The sequence below is a fragment of the Oncorhynchus masou genome, chromosome 28 (genome assembly GCF_036934945.1).
Source record: "Oncorhynchus masou masou isolate Uvic2021 chromosome 28, UVic_Omas_1.1, whole genome shotgun sequence".
Taxonomy (NCBI): Eukaryota; Metazoa; Chordata; class Actinopteri; order Salmoniformes; family Salmonidae; genus Oncorhynchus; species Oncorhynchus masou.
In genome coordinates this window covers 41,332,629-41,351,844 of record NC_088239.1, presented here as the reverse complement: position 1 = coordinate 41,351,844, position 19,216 = coordinate 41,332,629, and positions in this window count along the sequence as shown.

Below are 19,216 nucleotides of genomic sequence, written 5' to 3'. Positions count from 1 at the left end.
GGCCGACAGCCCCCAGGCGTATGGCCCCTCCGCAACCAACTGAAGCTCATGAGTTAACGAGGTCCGCCCAATGCTACAGCATTTCTACGGAACCAACAACGGCTCTCCCTGACCTAACACAATCCCAAACACTGACAGATCTGATCACCGCCACAAACCAGACCTCAGATGGGGTGGCTTCTATACCCACCTCCTTCGCGGCAGAGATGCTTCTCCTCCAGCAAGCACAAGCGGTTAGCTTCCCTGAGTAGTTAAAAGCTCTGAAAGCCGGTAGGGAAGTGGCTAAGGACAGCCGTCTTCTCTCTCTTGCCCCAGAATATGATCCAATCCTTGGAGTGATCAGAGTCGGAGGGAGGCTGCGCCAAGCAGAGGTTTTGGACCCAGATGCTATCCACCCAATTATCCTTGACTCCAGACACCATCTTACCAGGCTCTTCATCAAAAGTTATGATGAGCGGCTTCTCCACCCAGGGCCAGAGAGGGTCTATGGGGAGATGAGGCGGAAGTACTGGATAATTGGAGGACGAGGAGCCATTAGTAAGCACCAATACGCCTGCGTAGAATGTCAGAGATGGCGGGCCGGAGCTACGGTGCCCAAAATGGCAGATTTACCCCCTGCTCGCTTGCGCCTCCTTAAACCACCCTTCTGGTCAACAGGAGTAGATTGCTTTGGCCCCTTGATGATCAAGTCAGGTCGTCGTGTGGAAAAGCGCTGGGGCATTCTATTCAAGTGTTTGACAACCAGATGTGTCCACCTGGACCTACTGGAGAGTTAGGATACGGAAGCCTTTCTCATGGCCCTACGGCGGTTTATCTCCCGACGGGGGAAACCCTACGAGATCCTGGCTGACAGAGGTATGAACTTCAAGGCATGAGAAGCCAGGTTGGAGGAAGCCTTCCAAGCCATGGAACCCAGCCTCCAGGATCAGCTGATGGACCAACAAATATCATTCAAATTTAACCCTCCAGGCGCTCCTCATTTTGGAGGAACATGGGAGCGAGAGATCAAATCTGTAAAGATGGCCTCACGAGTCGTACTAGGGGACCAAACTGTCACTGAAACTGTCTTGAGGACCGTCCTGATAGAGGTGGAAGGGATTCTGAATTCCAAACCCTTGGGATATCTCTCTGCAGACATCGCTGACCCCGATCCGGTTACACCAAATATGCTCTTGATGGGACGCCGAGATGCGTCACTTCCTCAAGCCATGTATGCTGATACCAACCTCGTAGGCAGACGCCGGTGGTGACACAGACAAATCTTAGCTGACCATTTTTGGGCCCGATTCATTCGGGATTACCTACCAAGTCTACATCACAGAGGGAAATGGCGGAGAGAAATGGCCAGCCTGGAAACTGGCCAAGTAGTAATGATGGTGGACCCTCAGCTGCCTCGAGCCTCCTGGCCGGTGGGCCGTATAACTAAGACCATGCCTGGGACCGATGGTCGCGTTAGATCAGTGGAGATCCAGGTGAAGAACCGGACATATATCCGGCCAGTTGCCCGACTAATTCCTCTCCCTGAGATGACAGAGGACGGGGAGTAATGAGCCTTTTGAGGAGTGTGGACTTTAACACATTTCCGGGGTGGCTGTAGAAAAGGCCCATGGAGTTGGTGGAATAATCCTTTAATTCATTGCCATTTACTCAGCTGGGCCAGGGGCGCTTTAATTAGGTCAGGTGGAAATGTCCGACAGATCTCAACTCCATAAAAGGAGGAAATTGCCATCGCCTGATCTCGCTGCTTTCTCTTCCTTAACTCCATCTGATCCAGAAGTTCTGTGCATCCATGAATCCACGTAAGTCCACCGACTCTTACCTTTCATCTGAATTATCTGTGGCGATCGGGAGAGTGGGCCATTCAGTTATTGTTTATAGTTATCACCGTGGAGCGCGGCTTGTAGCGCACGCTTCAAACATATTGTATAATGTGAATTGTCAATGATTACGTCCCTACGGATCCTCATAGGCCAATTATGCAATCGATATGGTTCATGTGTATTGAAATTAATTATATGAACACATGAAGACAATTGAAAGAGTGAAATGAGAAACGTCATTGTTTGCTAACTGATTGACTTTGATAATGGGGATTATAGATTGTATTGTATTCACTGTTTGTATTCTTTCATGATTTATGATAAATAGTTACGAGCCTAAATGACTCGCGGATGATTACTATTGACTTCTTAATGAACTGGACTGTTGAATGATATGATTTGATCTTTGATTATGAATTTGATTGGATACATGTTATTTGTTTCCTTTGTGATGCAGCACAGACTACTCAGTAAATATACCACTTTATGGTTAAAGGAATTCCTGCCTCAGTCTCATCCATTCCTGTCACCTGACACGTGACCACCTGTTCACCTTCACTGTCAGTCATCCTTCCTGTCCAGCTACCCACACAGATTCCACTAATCTTTCAGACAGTTTCACTCCTTTGGAAGGGAGAGGTGAGGAGAGGGCAGGGTAAAGTGGAGTGGGGAGGATATGAGAGAGGAGGGAAGGAGACTGGACAGAGAAGGGGTGAGTACAGGTGAGAAGAGTGGTAAGGAGAGGAGGTATAGAAGAGAGGAGGGAAGGGGAGAGGAGAGAAGAACGCTCCATAACTGGGGCTTCCAGACGCCAGCAGACAGAGAAGTAGACGAGCCCCTCACACCTGAAACACACCTGAACATCTACCTGAAACGTACCAATAATAGAATAAACGTTTGTTGTTTTGTGTGGAATTTTATTTATTTATTATTATTTTTCTAATATGCTTCTAGCTGCATTCCACTCTGTCTGCGTGGGGTCTGTAAAGCCTATTCCTTCTAAGCCATGTAACAGTGGGAACAGAGAGTCCTACAGTCAAGATATGGACCCAGACAGTCAGTCTGTGTTCTGGGGGGCGAGGGCTGGGGGCGCTGGTCTGACATGCATCCCAAAAGGCACCCTATTTCCTATAATGCAATACTTATTACCAGTGCCAATAGGGAATATGGTTCCATTTGGGATACACGCCTGGGCTGGTCTGACTGACTGGCATAAGGCTGGGCCAAGTATGTAGTCTGCTCTGCAGGCAGGGAAAGGGAGGGAGAAGGGAATGAGTGAGGGGAATTGCTGAAACCAGGCCAAACATGAGCCAATCCTGGACCAGCTTGTTTGTGTCTGCTTCCCAGGAAACACTGGGGCCAGTGCAAGGGTGTCTGGATTGGGCTCTGTAGTGTGTTTACCTGACCATATTACTAGATAAGTTGCTAGATAAGTTCTTACAAAACAACATTGACAGCAAGCCATGCAAGCAAGAAGGGACTGATCTAGATAGCTGCTTTGAATGCATTTAATACCTAATGATAGCTAGCCAGATGAAGCACTGGCTAATACAGAGTATCATATGAACACACAGGGTCCATAGCCCATATGTCAGTCTGTTCCACAGACCGATACCCCCATACCCACAACTGTTATTGTGTTGAGTGGACACAATGAAGACTATAATACAGTGATTAGTGTGTGGCCCAAGCATCGCCCTGTAAACTGGTGGGATATGATGAGATATCACTGTATTATTGATGATTATACAGGCCTGCCTGCTGCATTTCTTGGATGGGCTAGGTAGGGCTTGGCTTGGCTGGTTTGTTGGTTGAAAGAGACTTTCTGGCTGGCCTCTTGTTGATAGTAGGAAGGACACTAGCTGTTACTGGGCATGAGCAGGGTAGGTATTGATATTTTAATTAAATCACAATGGATTAGTTTTCATGAAACTGCTGCCTGTGTTAGCTGTGGAGTTATTGCAATGTCTCTAGCTAGCTAGCTATGTTGTGCTAGCTAGCAAATATGCTAACATTAGCTAGCTAGCTAAACATTTGGCTATGGTCTGACGCTGGCAGTATGAGATTATGGAAAGTTAATTAAATTGTTTCTTCGTCATCTTGCTAAGCAGTTATCTAGCTGTGGCTATCTGGCTAGTATCAACAAGAGTTTTCTACAAAATAACAACATTAGCGCAGCTAGCTAGCTAACTTTGGAATCTAGACCAATCTTGACCATTTTTATTTTTACCCATGAACTAGCTAAGCAACATACACGGACATGCATTGTCAAACAAAACTACTTCCCCCTTCTGTTTTGGAGTATTTTAATAAGGCTGAGTAGCTGACGACTTGAAGGCCTTTGCTGTGTGAATACTAAAGAGATTGACTGCCGACACTGTTCAAAGGTGCTAAGTACTGTCGGCAGGCAAACGTTTGACAATCCTACCACTGTGTCTGAACTATAACCTTAGCAACCCTTAAGCAACCCCTCAGGTCTTCCTTAACGAGCGTTCTTTCTCACCTGATGTCACCTGAAATCAAAGATGGGGTGTAGCTTTCAGGGAGTGGGCTAGAGTATTCACACCCGTTGACTTTTTCCATATTGTGTTCTTACAATGTGGGAATAAAATGTATTCAACTGTCTACACAAAATATGCTTATGTTAAAGTGGAAGAAAAATGTGAACATTTGTAAAAAGAATATATATATATATATATATATATATATATATATATATAGTAAATAAAAAAATGTGTACTAAATAAAACACTCACACCTTCATTAGATAAGTATTCAACACCCTGAGTCAATACATGTTAGAATCACCTTTGGCAGCGATTACTGTGAGTCTTTTGGGGTAAGATTCTAAGACCTTTCCACACCTGGATTGTGCAACATTTGACCATTATTCTTTTCCAAATTCTTCATGCTCTGTCAAATTGGTTGTTCATCATTGCTAGACAACAATTTTCAGGTCTTGACATAGATTTTCAAGCAGATTTAAGTCAAAACTGTAACTCGGACACTCAGGAACTTTTGTCTTCTTGGTAAAATACTCCAATGTAGATTTGGCCTTTCATTTTAGGTTATTGTCCTACTGAAAGGTGAATTAATCAAATCAAATTCTATTTGTCACATAGTCATGGTTAGCAGATGTTAATGTGAGTGTAGCAAAATGCTTGTTCAAAAAAAAAAAAAAAATCCCAGTGTCTGGTGGAAAGCAGACAGAACCAGGTTTTCCTCTAGGATTTTGTCTATTTAGCTTCATTCCGTTTCTTTTTATCCTGAAAAACTCCCCAGTCCTTAACGATTACAAGCATAACCATAACATGACCCATCCATAACAATGCTTGAAAATATGGAGTGGTAATCAGGAATGTGTTGTATTGGATTTGCCCCAAACATAACACTTTGTATTCAGGACAAAAAGTGAATTGCTTTGCCACATGTTTTGAAGTATTACTTTAGTGCCTTATTGCAAACAGGATGCATGTTTTAGAATATTCTGTACAGGCTTCCTTCTTTTCACTCTATCAATTAGGTTAGTATGGTGGATTAAGTACAACAACATTCCACAGTGTTGTTTATCCATCTTCAGTTTTCTCCTATCACAGCCATTCAACTCTGTGGACTAGTAACCGGAAGGTTGCAAGTTCAAACCCCCGAGCTAACAAGGTACAAATCTGTTGTTCTGCCCCTGAACAGGCAGTTAACCCACTGTTCCCAGGCCGTCATTGAAAATAAGAATTTGTTCTTAACTGACTTGCCTGGTTAAATAAAGGTAAAATAAAAAAATACTTTCTGAAGGCACCACATCTTCCCCCTGATTGAGTGAGTCTCTAATATTCCTTTTATACGAAGATGTTTTTCCGCCAACTTTACCGTACTGTCAACTTTTTTCCACATTTTTGTTGTATCTGAGAGGTATTGTTGGTATCAAAGCCAAAACATTTATTTACGCGCAACGACCTAGTAAAAATGTCAGTCAACTTCTGCCTACGGTTTAGTATGATATGTAGCCGTAAATGCTGAGGAGGCTATGCTGTTAAACTCTTGATGGTTGCTAGGTAGCCCCAGGTAACCATCCTCCTGCCAGTTCTAAACGTTCAAAGGCATGTCACTTCTCCTATCTCTTCGCATAGCCCACCACTAAGCATGCAAAGTTTTCTTAACCACAACTGAATGAATCCATAAAGAATTACTATGGGAATAAATATCACAGAATGACAAAAATATTTGAATAAAGTAGGCTTATGCAATTGAAGGCATGTAATTAAATTGTTGCATACTGAAACTCCCTAAGTTATCCAATCGTTGTAATAAATTTGAAGGAATAGCCTACCCGCATGTGGTCAACTAGATGATAATTTCAGCATCGTTCTGATTGGGACAGCGGTCGGGAGTAGGCCCATGGGACCCATGTCGTCCAAAAAGTTAGATTTTTTAATCATATGTCCATAGAACAGTCTTCCAAGAGTCTTGATGATCATCCAGGCGCTTCCAGGTGCTTTTGGCAAACTTGAGTCAATAAAACTGCATTCCACAGTAAGAACATCTTATCAACGGTCAAGCATGGTGGTGGTAGCTTGATGGTTTAGGAATGCTTTGCTGCATCAGGACCTGGACAACTTGCCTTAATAGAAGGAACCATGATTTCTGCTCTGTATCAGAGAATGTCAGGCCATCCCTCTGTTAGCTGAAGAGCAGCTGGGTCATGCAGCAAGACAATGCTCCAAAACACACAATCAAGCCTACATGAAAATAGCTCAAAAAGCATCACATTTGAAGTTTTGGAATGGCCTTGTCAAAGTCCAGACCTAATCCCAATTGAGATGTGGCAGGACTTGAAACTAGCAGTTCTTGCTTGAAAACCCACAAATGTCGCTGAGTTAATGCAGTTCTGCATGCACGAGTGGGCCAAAATTCCTCTGCAGCGATGTAAGAGACTGATCAACAACTACAGGAAGCATTTGGTTGCAGTCATTGCAGCTAAAGGTGGCACAACCAGTTATTTAGTGCAAGGAGGCAATTACTTTTCACACAGGGGAATTGGGTGTTGTATAACTGTGTTAATAAAATAAGTATCCATTGTTTTGTTCTTCATTAAATCAGGTTCCCTTTATCTGATATTAGGTTTTGATTGAAGAACTGATAACATTCAGTATCAAAAATATGCAGAAATAGAGAAAATCAGAAAGGGTGCAAGTACCTTTTCACAGTAAGTATCTTCAGTTTGTTAAGTATTTTCAGTTTATGGTTTCCAGTGTCCCAGTCAGGCCAATGGAGGGCTGAACACATTTATCTGGGCCTGTTTAAAGGTCAGAGGCCACCTAAGTACCTTTACCTCAGCGACTAGGCTGGTGCAGATGGAATTACATCAGATGGATGAGTTTTACCAGTTTTTGTTTGTAGCTAGCTAGCTAGTCCTTACTGGCTGTCACCAACCGTCTGTAGATACTGACTCTTTTGTGTTGTCATCTGTAAGGAATACCAGGGAGTTATAGACACTGAATCTGACATTTCTCTGGTCATATACAGTACCAGTCAAAAGTTTGGACACATCTACTCATTCAAGGGTTTTTCTTCATTTTGACTCTTTTCTACATTGTAGAATAATAGTGAAGACATCAAAACTATTAAATAACGTATATGCAATCATGTATAACCAAAAAAGTGTTAAACAAATGAAAATATATTTTAGATTCTTCAAAGTAGCTACCCTTTCCCTTGAAAGCTTTGCACATTCTTGGCATTCTCTCAACCTGCTTCACCTGGAATGCTTTTCCAAGTCTTGAAGGAATTCTCACATATGCCGAGCACTTGTTGGCTGCTTTTCCTTCATTCTACGGTCCAACTCATCCCAAACCATCTCAATTTGGTTGAGGTCAGGTGATTGTGGAGGCCAGGTCATCTGATGCAGCACTCCATCACTCCCCTTCTTGGTCAAATAGCCCTTACACCGCCTGGTGGTGTGTTGGGTCATTGTCCTGTTGTCAAACAAATGATAGTCCCATTAAGCGCATTCCAGATTGGATGACATTTCGCTGCAGAATGCTGTGGTAGCCATGCTGGTTAAGTGTGCCTTACATTCTAAACACTGACAGTGTCACCAGCAAAGCACCATCACACCTCCTCCTCCGTGCTTCACGGTGGAAATCACACATTAGTAGTGGTTTCTTTGCAGCAATTCGACCATGAAGTCCTGATTCACGCGGTCTCCTCTGAGCAATTGATGTTGAGATGTGTCTGTTACTTGAACTCTGTGAAGCATTGAGTTGAGCTGCAATTTCTGGTAACTAATGAACTTATCTTCTGAAGCAGAGGTCTTCCTTTCCTGTGGCAGTCATCATGAGAGCCAGTTTCATCATGGGGAAAGGGAGATACCTAGTCAGTTGTTCAACTGAATGCTTTCAACTGAAATGTGTCTTCCGCATTTAACCCAACCCCTCTGAATCAGATGTGCGTAATAGTTTTTGCGGCTGCACTTTAAGAAACTTTCACACACAAAAAATACATTTTCCAGATTGACTGACCTTCATGTCTTAAGGTAATGATGGACTGTCGTTTCTCTTTGCTTATTTGAGCTGTTCTTGCCATAATATGGACTTGGTCTTTTACCAAATAGGGCTATCTTCTGTATACCTTGTCACAACACAACTGATTGGCTCAAACGTATTAAGAATGAAAGAAATTCCACAAATTAACTTTTACAAGGCACACCTGTTATTTGAATTCTATTCCAGGTGACTACTTGATGAAGCTGGTTGAGAGAATACCAAGAGTGTGCAAAGCTGTCATCAAGGCAAAGGGTGGCTACTTTGTAAAATCTAAAATATATTTTGATTTGTTTAACACTATTTTGGTTACTACATAATTCCATATGTGTTATTTCATAGTTTTGATGTCTTCACTATTATTCTGCAATGTAGATAATAGTAAAAATAAAGAAACACCATTGAATGAGTAGGTGTGACCAAACTTTTGACAGGTACTGTATGTTTGTCCAGAGATGGTGTCAAAACCGGAAAGTCTCAAGACCGAGACTAAAGCTCAAGACTCCATCTCTGTGGTTGTCCTGTCCATTGATCTTTATCTTAACATTTTTTTCTTCTGTCTTTTCTCTGTCTCTCTACAGAAGTTCCCGGAGCTGAAGTTTAGGTACATGGAGGAGGACCAGCCTGAAGACTTCTTCATCCCTTACGTGTGGTCCCTAGTTTTCAACTCTGGAGTTGGCCTTAACTGGAGCCCTACAGGCATAGAACTCTTCAGCATGGACTCTGGCTGATTGTGAGAGTTCACGTCTGTCTAGCTATGGGCCAATCCAAACTTCCACTTCAGTCAAATGTTCACTTAGTCATGCATCGACGTAAATGGGAGATGTTACCTTAGTGGAAGTTAGGATTTGTGTGTAAAGGAACATCAGCAAATAATCCTTGTAAAGGAACATCAGCAAATAATTTTATTCCTGGTAGTTACGTATTTGTCTTAGTGTCAATATAGAACAACAACAACTGACAAAGTTGAATTTAGGAAGCATAATTATTAAAAATATAAAAATAACTATATACTGTATAGGCTGTCACGTGTTTATTTAGCCTTGTAAATGTTCCAAGGATGCGTCGAAATTGGTACCCTATTCCCTATATAGTGCACTACTATAGTGCACTACTTCTTCCTGAAGTGTGCACTTGTCCACTAATTCCACACATTTAAATCCATTGAAGGGAGGTGAACAAGTGCTCACTTTGGGGAAAAAGAGATTATTCGGATGTACCCAAAGATGTATTCTCTCCTTGTGCATTCAGTAACGAGAGTATTCTCTATAGTGAATGCGTGAAGTTTGAGAAGCACCTATTTTTTTCTACTTTTTTTAAATCATTTATTTTTTGTACTTTTACCCCTTTTTCTCCTCAATTTCGTGATATCCAATTGGTAGGCCCTTGAGAAGCACTCTTGAAAGCATTTTATTTAATTGGGGTTGTTATGACCGCTGTTTTCCTCTGAAAAATAAGAAGAATGTATTAAAACCAGAATCTTGCTGTTTGCGTGTAAGTAAATTATTCTGGAATGTTAGCTCACTCTGGTAACAACGTACTAAAGTACCATGCTTCATATAATATCCCCTTTCTACTTCAAATGTAATAGTTGTCTTCTATACCTCCTATGTAATCACAAAAACATCTATTGTAAAAAATGATTGTATGTTTGAAAAGTAATGGGTTGGTATGTACCGATCGAGAGTACATTTTATCTGCATATTACTCTATTACAATGACGACAGAGAGACAGACTGTTTTCTATAAGGAGGTGAAATTGAAGCATGAATCCACTTAGGTAGCTGGAGTTAACAATACAATATGATCCTTTGTGTGTTTGTCAACCCTATTGAACGGAATTTCATGCTTTTTCCTCTTTATTGGAGCAATTTTCATGGCTGAATTACAATAATACTTTATTTAATTTAATGTAAAGAATAGACCATATGACGGCTACTGACAATGATGTAACATTTCTACTCCATTTCTGGGTTTGGACTGCTCCAAAGCCTGTTACAAAAAGTGTAGAGTCTATCTCCGGTTGGTCTTTTCTGTCCTTTCATTAGCTAACTCTCATGACACACCTACACACACCCATTCTAGATGCGCCAGATGGCTACGGTCTTGGTAAAGTGCCATGCTAGCTATACTCACCTTGTTGTTTCCTGTAGTAGGGGTGACCTTAGAGGGCTTCCATTACAGGGCGCATCCCAAACGGCACCCTATTCTCTATATACTGTGCTACTTTTGACCAGGTTTATATGGCTTTTTTCTGAAGTAGTGCACTTTATTGGGAATAGGATGCCATTTGGGACGTAGGCCAAGTGACCACTTCTGTGAGATGTAGTTGAAGCAATAGAGACCTCAACATGACTCGTATTCATTAGTGCATACCGTAGCAAACCATTATGCATCAGAAAATGTTTTTTCAATGGAATATTTTGGTCTGTTTTCATCAATTTGGTGTGTAGCGAATACATCCCTGATCCCCGAATACAACCCCATGGATTACACCAGAGAACATACTCCAGATGCTTTCTTGTCAGCTGACTCACAGTCTGAGATCATCTGGTCGTTTCGGTGGTGGCACAGGGCTACTCATTTCTCCTAAGTGGAGATGTTCTCTTTTATCCCCCTCACCTCCTCATTTGAAATTCATGCTGTCACTGTCACTTGTCCGCTCAAGCTTTATATTGTTGTCATCTATCTCCCACCAGGTGCCCTTGGAGAGTTCCTCAATGAGCTTGACACCTTGATAAACTCATTTCCCGACAATAGCTCACCACTCATCCTACTGTGAGACTTCAACCTCCTGATGCCTGACTTAATTTCTTTCCACCTCTTTCTTTCCATTGTTTGTACCCCATGAAGAGTAGCTGCTGCCTTCATTTTCTCTCCCTCTCCTCCAACCCTACCAACTCAGCTCAGACCCTACCCAGATGGTCATGCCCCATCGCAATGTTCGCTCTCTCCCTCTACTCTTCTATCATATCATCTCTACCTGCTGCTAAATCCTTCTCTCTCCTGTCTCCTGATTATGCCTATTCGACCCTACTAACCCCCATTTCCGCATCCTATGACTCTCCCTGTCTCCTTTCTTTATGGCCGGCTCAGCCCTCCCCTCTGCACCGTGGTTGAGTGACTCACTGTGAGCTCATAGAATAAGGCTGTGGGCAGCTGAGTGGAAATGGAGGAAAGCTAAACTTCTGGAGGACCTATCATCCTTCCATTCCATCCTCTCTACCTTCTCTTCCTCTGTATCCGCTTCTAAAGTCGCTTACTATGGCTTTAAATGTCAAGCTCCTGTCTCTAACCCTTGGAAACTTTTTTTCCACCTTCTCCTCCCTCCTTAATCCTCCACCTCCTCCCCCGGCCTGTCTGCGGATTACTTTGTCAACCACTTTGAAAAGAAGGTTGACGATATCCGCTCCTCATTCACTGAGCCTATTGAATCCACTGGTCCCACTCTCACATAACTACCCTACACCTCTTTCTCCCCTCTGTCTCGTCAGATGAAATCCTGCGACTAGTAATATCCAGCCGTCCGACATATTGCCCACTCGACTCCATCCCCTCCTCCCTTCTTCAGACCATCTCTGGAGACCTCCCATTCCATTCTTCACTTCCCTCATCAACTCATCCCTGACCACTGGCTGCGCCCCTCTGACTTCTAAATGGCCAGAGTCACTCCCCTCCTTAAGCAACCAACACTCAACCCCTCTGACTTCAAAAACTACAGACCATTATCCCTTCTTTATTTTCTTTCCAAAACACTTGAGCGTACTGTCTATGACCAACTCCCTTGTTATCTCTTTCAGAACGATCTTCTTGACCATAACCAGTCAAGCTACAAGACGGGTCACTCAACTGAGACTGCTCTCCTCAGTGTCACAGAGGCTTTCCACTCTGCCAAAGCTGACTCTCTCCTCTGTTCTCATCCTCCTCGATCTAGCCGCTGCCTTCAACACCGTGAACCATCACATCCTCCTTTTCCACCCTCTCAGGGCTAGGCATCTCAGGCTCCTTACACGCTTGGATTGCATCCTACCTGGCAGGTCGCTTCTACAAGGTGACGTGGAAAGGATCTGAGTCTGTACCACATGCTCTCACTACTGGTGTTCCCCAGTACTCAGATCTAGGCCCTCTTTTCTCTATATAGCAAGTCACTCGTCTCCATCATATCCTCACGTTTTCTCTCCTGTCATTGTTATGCCGATGCCACATTTACAGGATTAACTTGCTATTGGTTTTTTGTTATTTTTTTTTGTATTTTACCCCCTAATCTCCCCAATTACGATCTTGTCTCATTGCTGCAACTCCCCAACGGGCTCGGGAGAGGCGAAGTCGAGTCATGCGTCCTCCGAAACATGACCCGCATAACAGTGCTTCTTAACACCCTCCCTCTTAACCCAGAAGCCAGCAGCACCAATGTGTCGAAGGAAACACTGTTCAACTGACGACCAAGGTCAGCCTGCAGGCACCCGGCCCACCACAAGGAGTCGCTAGAATGCGATGAGCCAAGTAAAGCCCCCCCCGGCCAAGCCCTCCTCTAACCCGGACGCTGCTGGACCAATTGTGCGCCGCCTTAAGTGCCTTAGAACGCTGCCCCACTCGGGAGGCCATGAAATATGAATATTAACATATCTTCAATCTCACTTACATGCAAAGTAGAGTTAGAACATTTGTTCTCTCAGGCTAGTGGAAAAAAGGTTTGCAACATTTGAGCATAGGAATAATCCCTCCTCTTTGCACGTCGATATACATTGTTGTCAGCAGCAGCACTACTGTCAACTAAGGCACCTTAAAATTTAAGCAGTCCCTGCCTACTTAAAAGGTATGTATGCCGTTATTATGTTGGTGTGAACAAGACTTCCAGACCGCAGAGCTAACAACCTGCCTCTCCTTTCCCTCAGGTTAGAATTAGCTACAGTTTTATTCCTCATAATCTGACAGCTTGTCATAGTGCTGTTATCAAAGGGAATTTTCCCAACTTCAAATCAAAGTGGTGAGTTAAATAGCCTAGCATTTTTTGCCAAATCCATGCAGTGTTTAAAAAAAAATCACATGCATGTAGCCCTCAGCTTAACTTTCTCTCTGTGGAGAGAAATTACGGTGCTTTTTTACAACATGCTTTAATGTCGTATAATGCCATAAAACTGTGGTTCAGAGTTCAATTCTTTGTCATAAATCCTTTGGAGCCTTAACAACTACTAGCCTCTAGATTAGCCTTTTCTCTCTCTCGCTCTCTCCCTCTTTCTCAAACAGTAAGATTTAAGTCTAAAAGGTTAGTCATGCCCGTCCTTCCAATTACCCCATGCTGTAAGTCTGTTATGTTTGTTCCACAATATACAGGGTGTGTCTGAAATACCACACTATTCACTATGCCACCCCGTTTGGGGACTGGTCAAAAGTTGTGTAGTATATGTCCGATTCTTCCTAAGTGGTGCAAATTACAGTCCCACCACCCAAAAATGTTTGTTTTTTTAAACTGTCAAGTCTCCAAACTTAGAACATACAGTGCCTTGCGAAAGTATTCGGCCCCCTTGAACTTTGCGACCTTTTGCAACATTTCAGGCTTCAAACATAAAGATATAAAACTGTATTTTTTTGTGAAGAATCAACAACAAGTGGGACACAATCATGAAGTGGAACGACATTTATTGGATATTTCAAACTTTTTTAACAAATCAAAAACTGAAAAATTGGGCGTGCAAAATTATTCAGCCCGAGAATAAAATGAGTTATATCCATCGAGAGTTCTCAATGTATCTCTATGATTGACACTTGACACCGAAACAAATAAAGATAGGTAAAGTGATAATTTAACAACAAAATGAATTAAATGCATAAGTAATCCAATCAATCAACAAGTTTCAGATTTCACAGAGGAACAATATAGATTATATTTTTCTAAATTACATTTAAAGGTCCAGTAAAACTATGTTTTACTGTGTTTCATATCATATTCTACAACAGCTGATGAAACTAGCATTGTAAATGACCAATTTAGGGAATAGGGTGTCATTCCTGATGCAGCCACTGATAATTCAAGATGAACTTTGACCACTAAAAGGGCATTATCATATGAGGTGGTCAGTCAGGATGAACCCACCTCCTGCTGTGACCTCATAAAGACAGACATGCTGGGTATGACTGTAGCAGATCACTCACAGACAAACAGTGCAAGTGTTGGCTATTGATAAGGCTATGACTGGTTTCTCTTCTCAGATAAGCTGGTTGATGGTCAATACATTTTACATGTAGATAAACGTAATGTAACACAAATAAACTTTATGAATGTAAAGCACGTTTTTTATGATTTTTTTTATTATGAGAGAAAAGTAAGTTTCATGCCTTATGGAACAGTTAGCCTACACAGAATTACTAACCAAACGCAGTCTTGTGATTTGAGGAATTCCCCTGTGCTTGTTATGCATGCAATTTTGCCATTTTCACTGCTCTTTGTAAATAACTGTGAAATGGCTAGATGTTGTTGCTGTATGCTATGTCCATTGCATCCCTTCTCGTAGTGCATAGCAGAATTTTTATTTATTTTTAAATAACAAAGTGGTAGTCGAATGTGCTTGAACATGCAACTTTGTACCCTTGGTTTCCACTCGGGAATGCAGTAACTAATTGTGGTATTTCATTATTTTTTATAATTTGTTTGCAGTTTGCCCTATCTGCTCTGAGATCAGAATAATACAAATCTTTATTTTCTCTATTTTATTATTGCTCTTATCTGTGCAGTTACTGGGTTAACATGAGCATATGTCACCATGCATGTAGCCTACACCAATCATCACATGCGCGTGATTGCTCCAGTGGAGTAATCTTGTTTAATTGCTTATACATGAAGCCAGTCCTGTGTGTCGATAAATGACATTACTAAAGATTATATAGAATGTTCGTGGCTTAAATACATGATGGCCTATTTCCACTAAGGCTGTTGTGGATAATAATGTAACAGTTAAATAAGGTTAATGGTTATCTGCTGTATTTCTAACTGGGTTTTGTTTTTTGGAAATGTAGAATATTTGCTTTTGTATGAATAGAAGGCAGGCAGATTGGCAGAATAATCTATTCATGAGCAGACAGGATAGGATAATGTTGGGTAAGAGCCCCGAACATTGCCCAATTACTGACACAAAAAATAATTTTTCCAACCCCCAAAGTTCCAATATATTTTGATTTGTTTAACTCTTTTTTTGGTTACTACATGATTCCATATGTGTTGTTTCATAGTTTTGATGTCTTCACTATTATTCTACAATGTAGAAAATAGTAAAAATAAAGAAAACACACTTTCCCATTCCAGGGTTTCCTTTATTTATACTATTGAGTTGCGCAGCAGTCTAAGACACTGCATCGCAGTGCTAGGGGTGTCACTACAGACTCTGGTTCGATTCCAGGCTGTATCACAACCGGCCGTGATTGGGACTCCCATAGGGTGGCGCACAATTGGCCCAGCTTCGTTCGGGTTAGGGGTTGGCCGGGGTAGGTCATCATTGTAAATACAAATTTGTTCTTAACTGACTTGCCTAGTTAAATAAATGTTAAATAAAAATAAAAAGTAACCAAATGTGTTAAACAAATCAAAATAGATGTTATATTTGAGATTCTTCAAGGTAGACAACCTTTGCCTTGATGACAGCTTTGCACACTAATTATTATCTCAACCAGCTTCATGAGGTCGTCACCTGGAATGTATTTCAATTAACAGGTATGACTTGTTAAAAGTTAATTGGTGGAATTTCTTTCCTTAATGCATTTGAGCTAATCAGTTGTGTTGTGACAAGGTAGGAGTGGTATACAGAAGATAGCCTTATTTGGTAAAAGACCAAGTTCATATCATAACAGCTCAAATAAGCAAAGAGGAACGACAGTCCATCATTACTTCAAGACATGAAGGTCAGTCGCAAAAACCATCAAGCGCTATGATGAAACTGGCTCTCGTGAGTAGATCTACAGAAAAATAATGTATGTATGTATGTATGCATTGTATGTATGTATGTATGTATGTATGTATGTATGTATGTATGTATGTATGTATGTATGCATTCAGAATACATACATACATACAGTTGATGTTGGAAGTTCACATACACCTTAGCCAAATACATTTAAACTCAGGTTTTCATCATTTCTGAACGTTTAATCCTAGTAAATATGTCTTAGTTCAGTTAGGATCACCACTTTATTTTAAGAATGTGAAATGTCAGAGTAATAGTAGAGAGAATGATTTATTTCAGCTTTTATTTCTTTCATCACATTCCCAGTGGATCAGAAGTTTACATACACTCAATTAGTATTTAGTAGCATTGCCTTTAAATTGTTTAACTTGGGTCAAACGTTTTGGGTAGCCTTCCACAAGCTTTCCACAGTAAGTTGGGTGAATTCTGACAGAGCTGGTGTAACTGAGTCAGGTTTGTAGGCCTCCTTGCTCGCACACTCTTTTTCAGTTCTGCCCACAAATGTTCTATAGGATTGAGGTCAGTGCTTTGTGATGGCCACTCCAGCACCTTGACTTTGTTGTCCTTAAGCAATTTTGCCACAACTTTTGAAGTATGCTTAGGGTCATTGTCCATTTGGAAGACCCATTTGCGACCAAGCTTCACTCTGACTGATGTCTTGAGATGTTGCTTCATTTTCTTACCTCATGATGCCATCTATTTTGTGAAGTGCACCAGTCCCTCCTGCAGCAAAGCCCCCCACAACATGATGCTGCCACCCCCGTGCTTCATGGTTGGGATGGTGTCCTTCGGCTTGCAAGTCCCCCCCCATTTTTCCTCCTAACATAACGATGGTCATTATGGCCAAACAGTTATATTTTTGTTTAATCAGACCATAGGACATTTCTCCAAAAAGTGCGATCTTTGTCCCCATGTGCCGTTGCAAACCGTAGTCTGGCTTTTTTATGGTGGTTTTGGAGCAGTGGCTTCTTCCTTGCTGAGCGACCTTTCGGGTTATGTCGATATAGGACTAATTTTACTGTGGATATAGATACTTCTGTACCTGTTTCCTCCAGCATCTTCGCAAGGTCCTTTGCTGTTGTTCTGGGATTGATTTGCACTTTTCGCACCAAAGTACTTTAATCTCTAGGAGACAGAATGCGTCTCCTTCCTGAGCGGTAATGATGGCTGCGTGGTCCCATGGTGTTTATACCTATGTACTATTGTTTGTACGGATGAACGTGGTACCTTCAGGCGTTTGGAAATTGCTCCCAAGGATGAATCAGACTTGTGGAGGTCTATAATTGTTTTTTGGCTGATTTCTTTTGATTATCCCATGATGTCAAGCAAAGAGGCGCTGAGTTTGAAGGTAGGACTTGAAATACATCCACAGGTACACCTCCAATTGACTCAAATGATGTCAATCAGCCTATCCCAAGCTTCTAAAGCCATGACGTAATTTTCTGGAATTTTCCAAGCTGTTTAAAGGCACAGTCAACTTAGTGTATGTAAACTTATGACCCACTGGAATTGTAATGCAGTGAATTATAAGTTAAATAATCTGTCTGTCTAAACCATTTTTGGAAAAATACCTTGTCATGCAGAAAGTAGGTGTCCTAACCGACTTGCCAAACTTAAGTTTGTTAACAAGAAATGTGGGAATGGTTGAAAAGCGAGTTTAATTGACTCCAACCTAAGTGTATGTAAACTTCCGACTTCAACTGTATATACACACACACACACACTGAGTGTACAAAACATTAAGATTACCTTTACAATATTGGGTTACGTACCCTTTCTGCTCGGGGGGCTAGTTACCCTGCATAATTTTATTTTGCCAATTCGAAATAAAAAATGTATTGATAAAAATAATTCCTGTAAACTGGGTGAATCCACTTTTATTACACAGAGCCAGGGAGAAAAACTGGATTCTACAAACTCTATGTTCTGAACTGAGGTTGTTTTTGGTGTAGATTACTTCCAGACTACCTTAAAAATGTTGCGTGCTGCTGCTGTTGGTTGAGTTTAAACTGATGTGTGGCGCCAGTGGGGAATCGGTGGAACAATGAGTCTGAGCCATTGACTGTTGGTGCCTGCCATCCTGAATAGAACACACATATCCCATCATCATTACCATCATCCACCCCATCCCAGTGCCCTGCAGCGACACTCACTGCCTTGCCTGACTGGCACCCACATTAACATAGTAGGCTACTGCTGCCTGCCTGCGTCTCCTCCCCTTATGTCTAGCACACATTAGTCTACAGCAGACAGCATTCTTCAATTTACTCACACCGACCGACTCAGAGACAGACCTGTCTGTACAGCCAACGAGTCAGTTAAAGGGGACATATGTTGTCATTCCTTTTGGTAGAGGTTTGTAGACTTTGGGGAGGGAAGGTAGTCTTCTGTCTCCTTTCCACACCCAAGTATAGATAAATAGGATTTGCATTCTCTTTATTCTGTCATTTGGATGATGTTTTACAATTAAGCTTCGGTCTCTCTTCTAAATAATTTTAACTACATTGAATCAGATGGTAGGATCCCTATTAGTCTACACTATCAGGCTGAATGTATCAACAGGAAATGTTACACATTTTCCCAGCACAAGAAAGATATAAACTATAGGCTAGGCCCCATAGTTAGGTTTCCGGTACCATTAGGCTACTGTAGGCTATTTCAAATGGTGGTGCACCAGTCCAGACGATTAGCCTATGTTAATAAAATTATATTGGTCACATACACATATTTAGCAGATGTTATTGCGGGTGAAGTGAAATGCTTATAGGTTCCAATTTCAAATTTGATCTGATAATGTAGATATGAAAGTAGCCTACTCAGGCAAACTGAGATTAGCAAACTACTACTGTAGGCCTAGAATCTGTTGATTGGCAACAGTCACCAGTCTCTGACAATGATAGACAGG